Genomic DNA, 14,129 nt, shown 5'->3' with positions numbered 1-14,129 from the left:
TGTCGCGAATTGGCCCGCAATGGAAAAGTTGTTTAAAGAAACCTTCAGGACTATCGAACCAGAGGTAGATCTGGCTTCACTTACCCAGATGGCTCAGCAACCAACTGAATCCGCTGTTGCATACCTTCAGCGTTTCCAGATCCAGAAAAGGAAGCTGAACGTGATTCTTCTGAAGAAAGAGCTAGCAAAGTTGGAAATCAAAGGCTTAGAGCCCCGCCAATGCAAGAAGCAGCATGGAAGCATGTTCAACTCTATGGGGGAAGTGATCAAAGAAGTAGGAAGCTTCGAGCATTTGCTCAGAGAAATGGACGATGTGAAGAACTCCTCCAAAGGAACATACATTCCGGGGAAACGGAGGACTGTGGCAGCAGTGAACCATTACTCAGGTTCCTTTTATCCCTACTGTAAGTGTGAAGAATCCAGCCTGGCAGAGGCTGAAAAGTCCGAGGAGGATGAGGTAGCAGCACTCGAGCTCACTGGGAAGAAGGCGTCAACGCTAAAACAGCTGAAGCTGTGTAAAGAGCCACTAAAACTCAAGTCGGTTGTCTTCACCAAATCGGAATTCGCAAGTTACACTTATGATGCGAATAAAGCTCATGAGATCTTAGATGAGATGATCGCTGTGAAGATGGTGAAGACTGACTCCGGACCATTCCCCAAACCAGACCAATTAAGGGGAAAAAAATACTGTAAGCTCCACAATTTGTGGAATCACAACATAGCCGACTGTATCAGGTTGAAGGATCAGATTCATATCTGGTTGAATAATGGTAGCTTACAGGTTGAAGTACCAACAACAGCTGCGGCGCTGGTAGATTTGGATCCGTTCCCAGACACTGGAGTCAACATGGTTGGTGTGGTTTGGGACACAAAAGATCAACAGAGGCTGAGCCTAAATCGTAGCACTGGGGGCTTAGAAAAGGTGATGGAGCAGTCTGTAAAGTGGAGATCAAAGCCAGCACCACCTATCGTGCTATGTTCAAGGTGCAAGGAGGAATGTGATATCCAGGCGTTGCACGAAGAGAAAGAACAGACCGTTCGCTTTGGTACTTCACCACCAATAAAGTTACCAGCACATTCTAGAAGCTTCCAACCAGGTAGTTCGAGAGTACACACTGGGTCAGGAACTTCTTCTCCAAGGGACTCTAATTTGTTCAAGAAATTTAAAGTTGCAAGGGAAGAAGAAAGAGCAAACGAGCGGTTAGACGCTATGACCAGACCGTATATTCCTCCGGCGCCGACAACCACTACCAAGGAAGGGAGATGGTATACCCAGAAGAAGGGCAAGGCAGTGGAAGTGAGTTCTTCAAGGAAGAGAAAACTCTAGCGGAGGTTTGGAGAAGCAAACCGAACCTTGGAAGCGCTGGATCAGGGGTTGATCAAACCATCGCAATTGGTGAGATCTCCAGAAGAATACCATAGACAAGTGGAAGCACTGACCTCCAAAAGGTTCATCGCCCCGCGGGTTCCCCTGTGGCGTCCGAAGAGGCGGCAACGGGCTTCAAAAACCAGTGCTCACCAAAGGGATAGTCAAGAGAGGTCCCTAGCTCTTGCGAAGCGAGAATCGCCACCAACCCGCAAACCTAGCGTGTGGCAAAGAATATCTCTCGAAGGAAGAGATAGTGAGCCTTCAATATTTGATATGCTGGGGGCCAAAGACAATCGGTCTGCAACTGTGCAGTGGAAGCCTAAGAAAGTTCAAAGCATAGTGGTTGCGAAGTACGAAGAGGCTTCCTCATCGAAACAGGGGCCACCAAAGAGGGAACATCCCTTAGCAGTAGATCAGCAAGCAGGCCATGATCCAAGAAGGATCGAGGGCCACTTAAGTCGCAAGCAAGTTCGCGGCAGAAGTTGACCTGAGCTCTCCCGCGGCGAAATCAGAAGAAGGGACATGTTGGACATTACATGTAATATGGTGTATATCCTATCATCAAAATATGCCTTGCCAGTGGCAACTCAGGAATGGCAAGCAGAGGATGATAAATCGTTGGACAAACACGCTTTCGAGATCACCTCAGCTGCGTCATCTCTCGCAAAGAAACTTACGCCAAAGGAGGCTGAAGCAGTAGAGGCTGTAGACACAGATGCGAGGGATCAGAACAGGGGTTTTAGCAAGCCTACGCCAGATATAGCACAACACATGAGCCATTATATATTATCGCTAATATGAACGGCACCAAGGTTGGAAAAATCATGGTAGACACGGGCGCCGCAGTCAACGTCTTGACCACCAGAACGATGCAGCTGCTAGGAATCAAGAAAGAGAAGATCCAATCCACGTCCCTGACACTGAAGAACTTCGCAGGGACTGTGACCAAAACATTGGGTTTGATCTTCCTACAAGTCAAGGATGGTCCGACAGAAGGGGTTTACACCTTCTTCGTCACAGATTGTGATGCAGCATATAGTGCAATTCTGGACCGCAACTGGATCCACCGGAGTTATTGTGTCCCATCTAGCCTTCATCAGGAGCTGATCATATGGGACAGAGTCGCGGATAAAGCTGCAATAGTCAAAGCAGATCCGCGACCTTTCTCAGTCTCCGCAGTCTTCTTGGACGCAAGGTACTATTTAGAACCTATCACTCCGCTACAAGTACGCGGAATTGACAACAACGGCCGCCCCACAGGGGTGATGGCCTCCAAACTGGCATAATGAGGGCTCGCGGTCGCAAAGGGTGACTTCAAAAGGCCCGGACATGCGGTGCCAACTCCAGGTCCTAATTGATGGATCAAAACCTTCAAAGGAAGAGGTACAGGCCTTTCGTTCTTTATATGATAGATTATCTGCATATAATATCGAAAGAGAGGCCTATGCATAAGTGGCAGCATTGGAATATGTGGATGAGGATCTCTCCGATCATGAGGAGGAAGAAGAGCCCATTCGATTGGCCCCAGCATCGTTAGACGATACCCCTCCAAAGGTCAGGGATCCTATAGAGAAGGTGAACTTGGGGACTGAGGCTGAGCCAATGGAAGTGGCAATCAGTAAGAACTTAGAGCCTGATGAAAAACATAGTCTTATCGACCTATTGCGGGAATTCAAGGATTGCTTTGCAGAGAAATACGAAGATATGCCAGCTCTAGCTCTTGAGTTAGTCTGCCACAAACTACCAACAATTCCAAATCACAATCCGGTGAGGCAAGAATCTAGGCGAATGAATACGGAAACCCAGGTGTTGGTTAAGGATGAAGTGGAGAAAATGCATAAGTCAAGAATCATTAGGGTTGCCGAGTACAACCAGTGGCTATCTAATGTTGTTCCAGTTTGAAAGAACAATGGCAAGATAAAGGGTGTGCGTTGACTACCGCGACCTCAACAACGCCACTCCCAAAGATGTCTACCCCATGCCGGTCGCGGATATGTTGGTAGACGCAGTAGTCGGTCATGAGCGATTGTCCTTTATGGACGGGACTGCCGGTTATCACCAGATTCCAGTGGCAGAATAAGATAGGCACAAAACTGCATTCAGATGCCCAGGTTTCGTTGGAGTTTTCGAGTACGTGGTTATGCCCTTCGGTCTGAAAAATGTGGGAGCCACGTACCAGCGAGCAATGAACCTAATCTTCCATGATATCCTTGGAAATATCTTAGAGGTTTATATTGATGACATGGTTGTCAAATCAAAGCAGCGGGGAAACCACATTGCGGATTTGCAGAAGGTTTTCGAGGGCATGAGAGTCCACAAGTTAAAGATGAACCCAGCGAAATGTGTGTTCAGAGTTCAAGCAAGTGACTTCCTAGGGTTTACTGTGCATCAGAGAGGCATCGAAGTGTCCGAAGACAAGGCGAAGGCAGTAATCAATGCATCGCCGCCGCGTACAAAGAAAGAGCTGCAAAGGTTGTTGGGGAAAATCAATTTCTTCTGACAATTTATCTCCAACTCAGCCGGCAAGATTCAGCCCTTTTCTGCTCTGCTAAAGCTACATGGGCAAGCAGAATTTGTGTGGGAGGTGAAGCATCAAGAGGCCTTTAATCGCATAAAGGCCTATCTAACAAATCCACCAGTTCTTGTTCCAGACTAGATCAGCCACTCAAACTCTACGTCTCAGCGGCAGAAGCCTTAATAGGCACCTTGCTGGCTCAGAACGATGAGGAAGAAGTAGAGCATGCCATTTTCTACCTTAGCAAAACGTTAACGGATTGTGAAACAAGGTACACACCAATGGAAAAGCTGTGTTTAACGTTATACTTCTCTGCATGCAAGCTTCGCCACTACATGTTGTCTTTTACTACATGCATAATTGCCCAGACCGATTTGGTCAAATATATGTTGTCGCAGCCCATTCTTAGGGGCCGGATTGGCAAGTGGGTTTTGGCTGTTTTGGAGTTCTCCTTACAATATGTGCCGCAAAAGGCAATAAAAGGTCAAGCCATCGCGGATTTCCTAGCACATCATCCCATGTTGGAGGCAAGGTTCGAAAAATCGCTAGGCGCTAATCGGGCGGTGGGCTGGGGAGGAGCGCCTAGGCGGTTTTGTATTTTTAAATTTTTATTTATTTTTATATCATATAAATATATATATATATATATATATATATATATATATACACGAGTATATATAGCCTAATATATGAATACTTATTATAACTTATAACTAATAAGATATTCAATAAAATTATATTTTATTCCAAGTTTCCATGCCCACAAACAAAACCAGTGAACTAAAAGAGGGAACATAGGGAAGAGTATTCTCCGTCAAAAAGAGAATACATGAAAGACTAAACATAAAAGTTACCTCTGTCCCTCCCACTCTCCCTCTCTCCTCTCTGTCTCCATTCTCCAACAAATATTTATATAATTTGTATGGGAAACATGGAAGCCTTACACGCCACCTAACATATTCAAAATTTCAATATTCAATTATGCTTCTAATTATGTAGCTACTTGCACATCTATCCTCTCTCTCTCTCTGGTCTGAATCCTCTCTCTCTCTCGACAAACAGTAGCCATCCCTCTCTCTCTCTCTCTCAGCAATGTTCATTGTCATCTTTTCTTCCTCTCTTGCCCAAAACCAGTAGCCACCACCCTCCACAGTCTCATATTTCTCTTCATTGTTCAATCACCTCGTGAATTACTTCACAAAAACAAGGTTTCAATTCTCAGATTTCAAGATCTTGATTTAAGGGGAAGTTGGGGGTGGCTTGGGGGGAAGCTGCGGTGGCTCGAGGGGAGCAGAGGGAGTTTGAGGCTTAGATAAAGCAGTGGAGCAGAGGCTCCGTGGAGCTGCGGTAGAGGAGTGGTGCAGAGACGCGGTGGCTTGGTGGGGGAGAGCGAATACGAGTTGTGGAGATTGAATGGTTTAGGCGTTTAGCAGATTAGATCTGGTTGATTTGGGGTTTCGGTGTCGCGAAAAAAGAAAGAAAAAGAAATTGAACCTCCCAGCCGCCTAGACCGCCTAAATCCATTCCCCCTAACAGCTCCGTTTAGCCAATACTCGCCTCGGTCTCCCGCCACCCAACGTCTAAGCGGCCTGGGCGGCCGTTTTTTAGAACACTAGTTGGAGGCCACCGAGATTCACGAACTAGAAGTAGCGGCGATCACATCTGGAAGGCCATGCTTCGGACCCTGGTCAGAAATCCAGGCAACTGTTATGTTACAGCCTTGGGTACTATACTTCGATGGTTCCAGAACTGAAACCATGGCCGGAGCCGGAATTGCCCTGGAGAATCCAGCTGGGGATCACTTTTCTTACTCGTTCCAATTGGAGTTTCAATGTACCAATAGTCAAGCAGAGTATGAGGCATTGATTATAGGCCTTGAGATACTACTGGAAATGGGAGTCAGAGACGTGCGAGTACTAGGAGACTCTCTCTTGGTTATTAATCAGATTTGCGGGAAGTACAAATGTGGTAGCTTTGCTTTGGTCCATTATTTGAACAGGGCGCTAGAGCTAGTAGGTGAGTTCGATGATGTGGGTTTTGAGTACATTCCCCCGAGAATATAATTTCGCTGCGAATGAGTTGGCCCAACTAGCAACAGGGATAACCCTGAGATTCGGCGTGCGCGAGAGAATCCTGAAAGTTGAGCGTTGAACTCTTCCTTCATGGATGGCAAGAAGAGATCTTCCAGACGATACATCGATAGCGACTTTAGAACCCATAGATATGGATTGGCGCATCCCGTTGATCAATTACCTCAAGGACCCTGATCAGACCACAGACAGAAGGATTCGCTTCCTAGCCCTTAACTATTTCCTCAAAAATGATGAGCTCCGACGGAGAGGCGAAGATGGCATAGATTTTAGATGTGTATATGGCAGTGAAGCAAAGGGACTCATGCGGGAAACTCATTCTGGTATTTGCGGCGCTCATCAGGTAGGTCCAAAAATGTGATGGCTGATCAGAAGACATGGGTATTTCTGGGCTAGCATTCTGAAGGATTATATCACCTTCGCGAAAGATTGTTCAGATTGCCAGGCCCATGGGCCGCTCCAGCATGTTCCCAACATCCCAATGCAGCCCATTATAAAGCCCTGGCCTGCTAGAGGATGGGCACTAGACTTAATAGGAATGATTCATCCTCATTCCTCTGCAACTTAAGTTCATCATCATCGCGACCGATTTCTTTACTAAGTAGGTTGAAGCAGAACCTCTGAAGGAGGCATCCGGTGGTACACTATGACAATTCCTGTTCCGGAACATCATTTGCAGGTTTGGTATCCCATAAGTATTTGTTTCAGACAGAGGGGAAGCCTTCATGGGTGGAGAAGTTGCTAAACTGGTAGAGGAGTGGGGCATACAATTCATTCATTCTAGCCCATATTATGCCCAATCCAACAGCCAGGCATCGGCTAGCAACAAAATTATCATCACACTCTTGAAGAAAATGTTGGAAGATAATCCGCGACAGTGGCACGAAATGCTCTATGAGACCCTGTGGGCCTACCGTACTTCTAAACGGAATCCCACCGCGACAACACCTTATGCATTAATGTTTGGTCATGATGCGATCCTTCTTTTGGAGGTTAACGTCCATTCATTACGAGTTCAGGAGCAACATCATCTGATCGGAGAAGATTATATTCAGGCTATGTGGCAGGAACACGAAGACCTTAGCACAAAACGCTTAGAGACCTTAGATAGCATGGTTATGGAGAAGCAGCGAGTCGCTCATGCTTATGACAAGCAGACGCGGGGACGGAGTTTTAGCGAGGGAGAGTTGGTGTGGAAAGCAGTTCTCCCGCTAGGCGAGAAGTTACATGGTCACGGCAAGTGGACTCCTAGATGGGAAGGCCCATACGTCATTTACAAGATCTTACAGAAAGGGGCATTTCATCTCAAGGATTTGGATGGTGAAATCCATCGCAACCCCATCAATGGCAGATACTTGAAGAAGTACTTTCCTAGTGTCTGGGATTCGGAAGAATGATAGGCGGTTCCGTCACATGAATCTTGGGGGGCAGTAGTAGTTTTCATTATTCTCACGAAGCCCATTGACAAAGGCTTGTTCTTGAGGCCCATACTTATCTGTTTCACTAAGGGCCCACCTTTGGGGCTTTGCTCCGCTTGGCTAAACTTGGGGGGCAACAGTCTGCAGGGGCCGAGTAAGCGGTTGCGAGGAGTAGGGTGGTTACACGGTTTGATCAGCTTCGTCACGCGTTTATTTGTTTCAAGGTTGGATAAACTTGTAATTTCCCAAGCACCTTTTCCTATCAGCCATTTCACTTTGCGTCGCGGGAAATTTAGCGCACTGAGAAATATAATTAAACTAGAGATTGTGGGGCCTATATTGAGGCCTCGCGAGTTGTTCGAACAACAGTTTTTATGAGCATTCAAAAGAAAAGATTCATGTATTCATAAAGTGGCTTTGCGGCCAAAGCAATACAATTATACTTTTTCCCGATTATAAAGCCAAAAGTGGCTAGAATTACAAAAATGAAAAACCTTCTTGAAATCTTCTATTTTCTCTTTCGCATGAAAGTGGCCATGGAGGCCAGCACTGGTTGAGCCGCGTCATTATCTCTGAATAGGGGCACAGTGCAGAGGAAACTGAAAGAGCGGCGTGACATTGTGCACCCCTTTCCACTTTGGCAGTCACCATTTTCTGGGAAATGGGTATGGAAATGGCCATCCTGTAGCCCAAACCCATTCCTTCCGTGAGTCCATCCTCTCCCTCCAAGTTTCTTGCAATGATCAAAAGGGAGAGCCTGAGAAGGAGGTGACCACCAAAGCCCTTTCCATCTGGAGGACTCGGTTCAAACCACGTCCAAATGAAAAGGGGTTAGCGGAGGAGCAAAGGCATCAAAGTGGCCTTCCTCCCCCTCAGCTTGCTCCGCGTGTGAGGGATCCAGAAAAAGATGATCTCGCATGCCAGATCCCCTTCACAAATGGAGCCCCTCGTGCTTTTGCACTCTCGACAGCCTGGTTGAAGATATAGGCTGGGAGAAGTTGGTAGGCACGAGGTTGCCTAAGATTAGGCCATGAAACCTAACCCATGCTTGAGATTGAGCCATGAAGCCTAAGATTTAGAGGCTAGGGTAGTTTTCATGAGGCGAAGACTTATGAAGAAGAAGGAAGAGAAGTAAGGATTGGAAGGCCATGGTTTCTGGGTTCAAAGCAAGTTTGGAAGATCTGCGCATCCCTCGTTCAGAGAATCCCTATTTATAGGAGAGATTGAATCAATCCTAACCCTTGGATGAAGCGGTTGGGGAGTCAAATCAGTGTCTTTAATCGGGTTTAATTACTGAAATCTCAGAAATGAAGAGTGGGAAACCAAACGGTTCTCGAGGAGGTAGCTATTCATTTTTCAAGATTATCTTTTCGCAACCGTTTTTCAACGGTTAGTTAATGCAAAGTTAAAGCACATTATAATTACGAGACAAAGAAGCTAGCGATTTAGGCCAGCAAGTGGATCCAGATACAAAGAAGCACAATCAGATATACTGTCAGGGCCCATTTGGATAACAGGGGGCATTTTTAGCGTTCCATTTCTCACGAAGCCCATTCATGAAGGCCTGTTCGAGAGGCCCATCATCGTTCCTTCACTACGACTAGCAACCCTAGGGGGGGCAATAAGATCCTAAGCGGCAGCGGCAAAAAATAATTTTAGCGGCAGCGGAAAAACCACATGAAGCCTGGCGGGGTTTCAAGTGTGAAAGCTTTCTCGCGGCAAATCAAAAAGTCAACTTTGGCGCTTCGCATAGCACTTACCTCGCGGAGAAAACAACTTTGTCATTGGGAATAATTAAAGTTTATGCTTTACATAAATGATTGTGGGGCCTATGCCAGTTTGAATATTTATATACAAAAATAAACAGTAGCTCTGGATATACTCATAAAACGGCTTTGCGGCCAAAAGCAATACAATTATAACTTTCACAAAGCCAAAAGTGGCTAAAATACAAAGTTGAAATCTTCTAAGATTTTCCGAATCTTTCTTCAAATGGAGGAACACAACACTAGAGATTTTTCTTCGATTAGAAGCAGCTAAGGAGCCCAACATCGGCTTGAGCCGTGCCATTATCTCCAAGAGGGGCAGAATGCAGAGGAACTGAAAATAAGCTTGAGACTCTGGACCCTCTTCAACTTTGGCAACCACCATTTTCTGCGCGTGAAGTATGGGAACAGCCATTCTGTAGCTTGAGCCTATTCCTTCCTTGAGTCCATGCTGCCCCTCCAAGATTCTGTCAATATTCTGAAGAGAGAGCATAAGAAGGCGTTGGCCACCAAAACCCCTTCCATCTAGAGGACACACCTTGCGCTGGATCCTGAAGAGGAAAGACGAACCACAGAATGGCCTTCCTCCCTTCCCCATTTGAGCTCCGCATGCGGGATTCTAACAAAGATGAGCACCCGTGATCGGAGAATCCGCACTCGGAGCCCCCTCGGTTTCTAAACCATTCTGAAGCCTGATACATTCCATCCAGACTTTCAGAGGGGAGAAACAAGGGTTTGCTTGAGATTAAGCGATGAAACCTAAGATTTAGAGGCTAAGATTGGTGTCATGGGGAGAAAATTTATGAAGCAGGAGGAAAAGGAGTAAAGATTGGAATGCCATTTCTGAATTATTTCAGGAGAAGGTTTGGTGTGAGCATTCCCTTTTCAGAATGCACATATTTATAGGAACAGGGCATACAAGTCTCCACCCGTAAAGGGACAGTTGAGGGGTCAAACTAGTATCAGCAAATTAATTGATTGCCCCTAAATCGAGGAAAAGAAGGGTTTAATGGCGCGTGATGAAACCGAATGATTTTCGAGGAGGTAACTGTTCATTTTTTCAAGATTATCTTTTCAACAACCGTTTTCAACGGATTGGTTATTGCGGAGTTAAGACTCATTAAGACGGTAAGACCAAGAGTCTCTAGTTGGGCCAGTAAGTGGATCCAAAAACAAATAATGACTTAAATCTTAAAAATGTGGTCTGCATCACAAAAGGAGATAAACCTATACATTCCACTACTACTATGGGCCTGAAAGAATTACTCTACTCTGGTGGCCCGAAAAAGAAAGAAAGAAAAAAAAAAAAAACCTACTCTATAAAGGCCTAAAGGGGCCAGCCTGCAAAAGCAACCCTTACATAAAGCATCTCAACTTGGAGGCTTGCGGCGTGAACTCCATTTTCAGCCAACGAAACCAGTTTTGCAGATTCGGCCAAGCGATTGGTCAAATCTTCGGAAGCAGCCAAGGGAGCTTCCAGCTGGGCTTCCTCCACTCTAAGCTCGTTGTTCATATGGGCCAGGCTGGCTCGGAGATGTCGGATCTGGAGCCTTATTGCCCTCATGTGAGCGGCCCGATCATCCAAATGACTGCGAACATTCGCCGCCTGATTGGCAAGGTTATTGTGGGCCGTGTTGATCACGCGAGCTCGAGCCTCAGCGGTGGATTGGCGAGCGCAGGCCACATCTAGTTCCCCCAATAGCTTCCCTATAACTTCGAGTTGAACTGGTTGGACTGCACGCTCTCGACGGAGGAAAACTATGGCTCCCCGGACCTTGGCAAGTTCTGCAGGCCCCAACCGCCGCTGTCCCAGAAGACTTCGAAACTCTGCCCTGGTTAATTCAGCAGCGGTAGGAGGTTTCTCCGCAAGAGCCCGAGCAAGTCTCCCAAGCCTAGTAGGCGGAGGTGGCGGGGGATTTGCAGCACGATCATAGACTATTATTGCAAGAGGGCCGATGGGTTCCTCATTTCCTTCATCTTCGCCCACAGGTCCGGCAACAGCCTCCTAAACTTGGTTTGGCAGGCCCACTGCGGGATGCTCCGGAAATCCAGCAAGAGTTTCGCTTTTGGATGTTTGGGGGCAAGCAGCTTCGGGAACAGAACCACTGGTATCAATGTTCGCCGCGGCCGTTTCCAGGATCAGGGGTCCAACATCACTGATCACTTGGTCCAAGTCTAGGATGTTCATCCCACCGGCGAGATCTTTAGCATCAATGACCACCTCCTCAGTATGAACAGAGTCCAAGGAAGTTTCAGAACTCCACAAGGTTTAGGGGCATTTTTCTATTTTAAGGAAAGCAAAGATATAGGCCACTAGTGGCTTACCTCTCGTGCTTCTGGTTCGAGATCTGGTGCAGGGGTATTCAGGGGAAAAGATCCTGTCTCATTCACTTCTTGGGCCGATAGGGTAGCAAGAATCTCTGTTTCCACCAACTCCCTAATAGCAGCAGAAGCCTCAGAATGGCTTTCCCCGCTGTCATGATCCGGAGAATCATCATCGGAGATGGTTATTGGAGGAGAAGGTCCTCGCGGTTGTTCTCCGGATGGGGGAACAGGAAAAGGCTCTGCGGGGCTATTTGGCGTTGGACCGCTCGCCGGCACTAAGCCTGATGTAGTGGCTGAAGACCCAGCCTCATTCACATGAGAAGGACCAATGATCCTCTGACGAACCTATCAAAGAAACAACACATAGTAAAAACACTGCTCAAATCCTACAGAGCCAACGAAAATAAAATGGGGCCAGAGCTCACCAGTCGCATCGACAGAGGCTCGTCATCCCCAAAGTCCTTTTCAGCGAATTGGGCGCGATCGCACTTGCGAACATGAGCAACAACAATCTGCATAGAAGAAGAGGATCACAACTCAGAAAATAGAAGGGGTTTGGAAAGCCAAATGTGCAAAGTCAGAATTAATCTGGGCCAGGTTACCTCAGCAAGGCTTATATCATCATCGTCAAGAGACTCCCCCTCAGGAGGTTCCTCGGCTACTGCCTTCTGTTTCCCGGCCTGAGTAGAGGCTGTGCTGCTCCGGGTGGTACGCTGAGAAATGCACTTAGCAATAAGGATAGAGAGTCAGTCAAGCCAAGGAAATGAAATGGTGAGGAAAGTTGGAAACTTACTGATGCCCCATGTTCACAAATCTGTATCCCCAGTAGTGCTTGCCGTGAGGGCCTAGGAGGCTGTGGGGGAGGAACAGGTTGAGGCTGTGGAGGGGTAGGAACAGGCAGCTAAGGCGGAGCCCCGCCAGCGTAATATTGTTCAAGGATTTCGCAGTCCGCCGCAAAGGGATGTTCCAAGTCGCGGAAAAAGATAGCGAAAAGGTCACTGTTATTCATGGTCCAACAGTTGACAGAAACTTCCTTCCACCACCTAAGATAGTCGTGATGAACACTATCATAGAAATATACATCTTCCCCCCAGGGAGGAAGGTCAATCAGCAGAAGCACGCTCTGCGGGTTAGCCACGTCGGACCGCGTCCCAATCCACCTCCATGAAGTATAGCAGTTGATGGCGTTGTACAGAGGAAAAGGCACCATTTGAACAAGCCCAAATTGACGAGCAAATTGATTTGGTGCATAAAGTTCATAACTTAGTTCATCCGTGGCCAATTGGATGTCGGAGAAAGATATAGTGTGGCGAAACATCATAATGGCTTCTTCGCGATGACCCAGGCGAGGAAGAAACCCATTTGCCAGTATCGCGGGGAATCTTCTATTCACCACCAACTTCACGTCCGGCATCTCATCTAGAAGATACAAAAATGAGAAACACTCGGAAAATGCCGAAGATTCACACCTTCCCTTGCGGCAAAGCCACCGGCCCAAGAGAACGTCATTTGAGGGCACTGCTGGCACGTCATTTGAACTCATCTGCCCGAAGCAGAAATCAAAGGTGTTGCTGGCGGTGTTCCAGAAGCAAAAGTCTGTGGCGAGAGAAGCGATATTAAGGCTACCAGGAATTTGAAGACACAAGTCAATAGCCTCCGCGATGCCCACTACCCTCTAGAGGGCCAAATCCCGGGCACGAACCTCATTATACCAGGCTACATCAGGAGGTTGGATGGAGGGCCAGAAACCAATCTTGACTCTATGATGTTTCTGATATATATATTTAAAAATTTACTGTGGTAGATCAGTTCTACCACTTTCTCTCTCTCCTCTCCGTTTCTCTCTCCCCGAGCTCCTCTCTCTCTCCTCTGCAGCTCCGGCCACATTTCGATTCCGGCCACCTCAGGTGACAAAGCCAGGCTTTTTAGAAGCGCATGGAGGCGTACTTGAAGCTCCCCAAATATCTTGAAGCGATTTGCAGCGTGGAGGAAGAAAGCATAATTAGAAAATTTTACACTACTTCGGTTTGCTTAATTGTTCGGCCACTTAGAGATATTTTCTGACTTGGCCACAGTTATGAAAGACGCTTAGAATGTTGAGTTGATGATGTTGGTAAAATTTGGTAGCCAGATATGGTGGTTGACCGGCGGCGAGTGGGGCCCAGGCGCAGCTGCCTGTGGCGGCGCGTGAGGGCGCGTCGGGTCGTTCCTGGTGAGTTGTTTTGGTCTATTGGGTAGTATATATTGTTACTAATTTATGGATAAGTGTTTGGTGGAAATTGGTGGAGGTTTGGATATTAATCGAAATTTCTGAAGTAAGTTCAATAGTTTGGTTATTGATTTATGAGAATTCAACTATCGGATTTCTCTCAGCTTTGCCCTAGAAACCTTCAATTAAAGAATGGGTGCAAATGATAAAGTTTTGGTTTAATCAGAGAAGAAATAGAAATGTTGATTTATGAGAATAGGACATTGGAATCGTATTTAATTCCTGATTATTATTCACGAATTATAATTGTGTACAGGGCGAGATACCGAACTATTACTCGATGAAGGAACTCGTATGCGTCATCGCCTAAATAGTATTGTGAGTGGACATTTATTTTAAATTAAATGTGCATGCAGTATATTATTAATTTCTGATTG

Source organism: Rosa chinensis, chromosome 5 (genome assembly GCF_002994745.2).
Source record: "Rosa chinensis cultivar Old Blush chromosome 5, RchiOBHm-V2, whole genome shotgun sequence".
Taxonomy (NCBI): Eukaryota; Viridiplantae; Streptophyta; class Magnoliopsida; order Rosales; family Rosaceae; genus Rosa; species Rosa chinensis.
The sequence above is the reverse complement of the archived record's forward strand: the minus strand, read 5'-3'. Positions refer to the sequence as shown.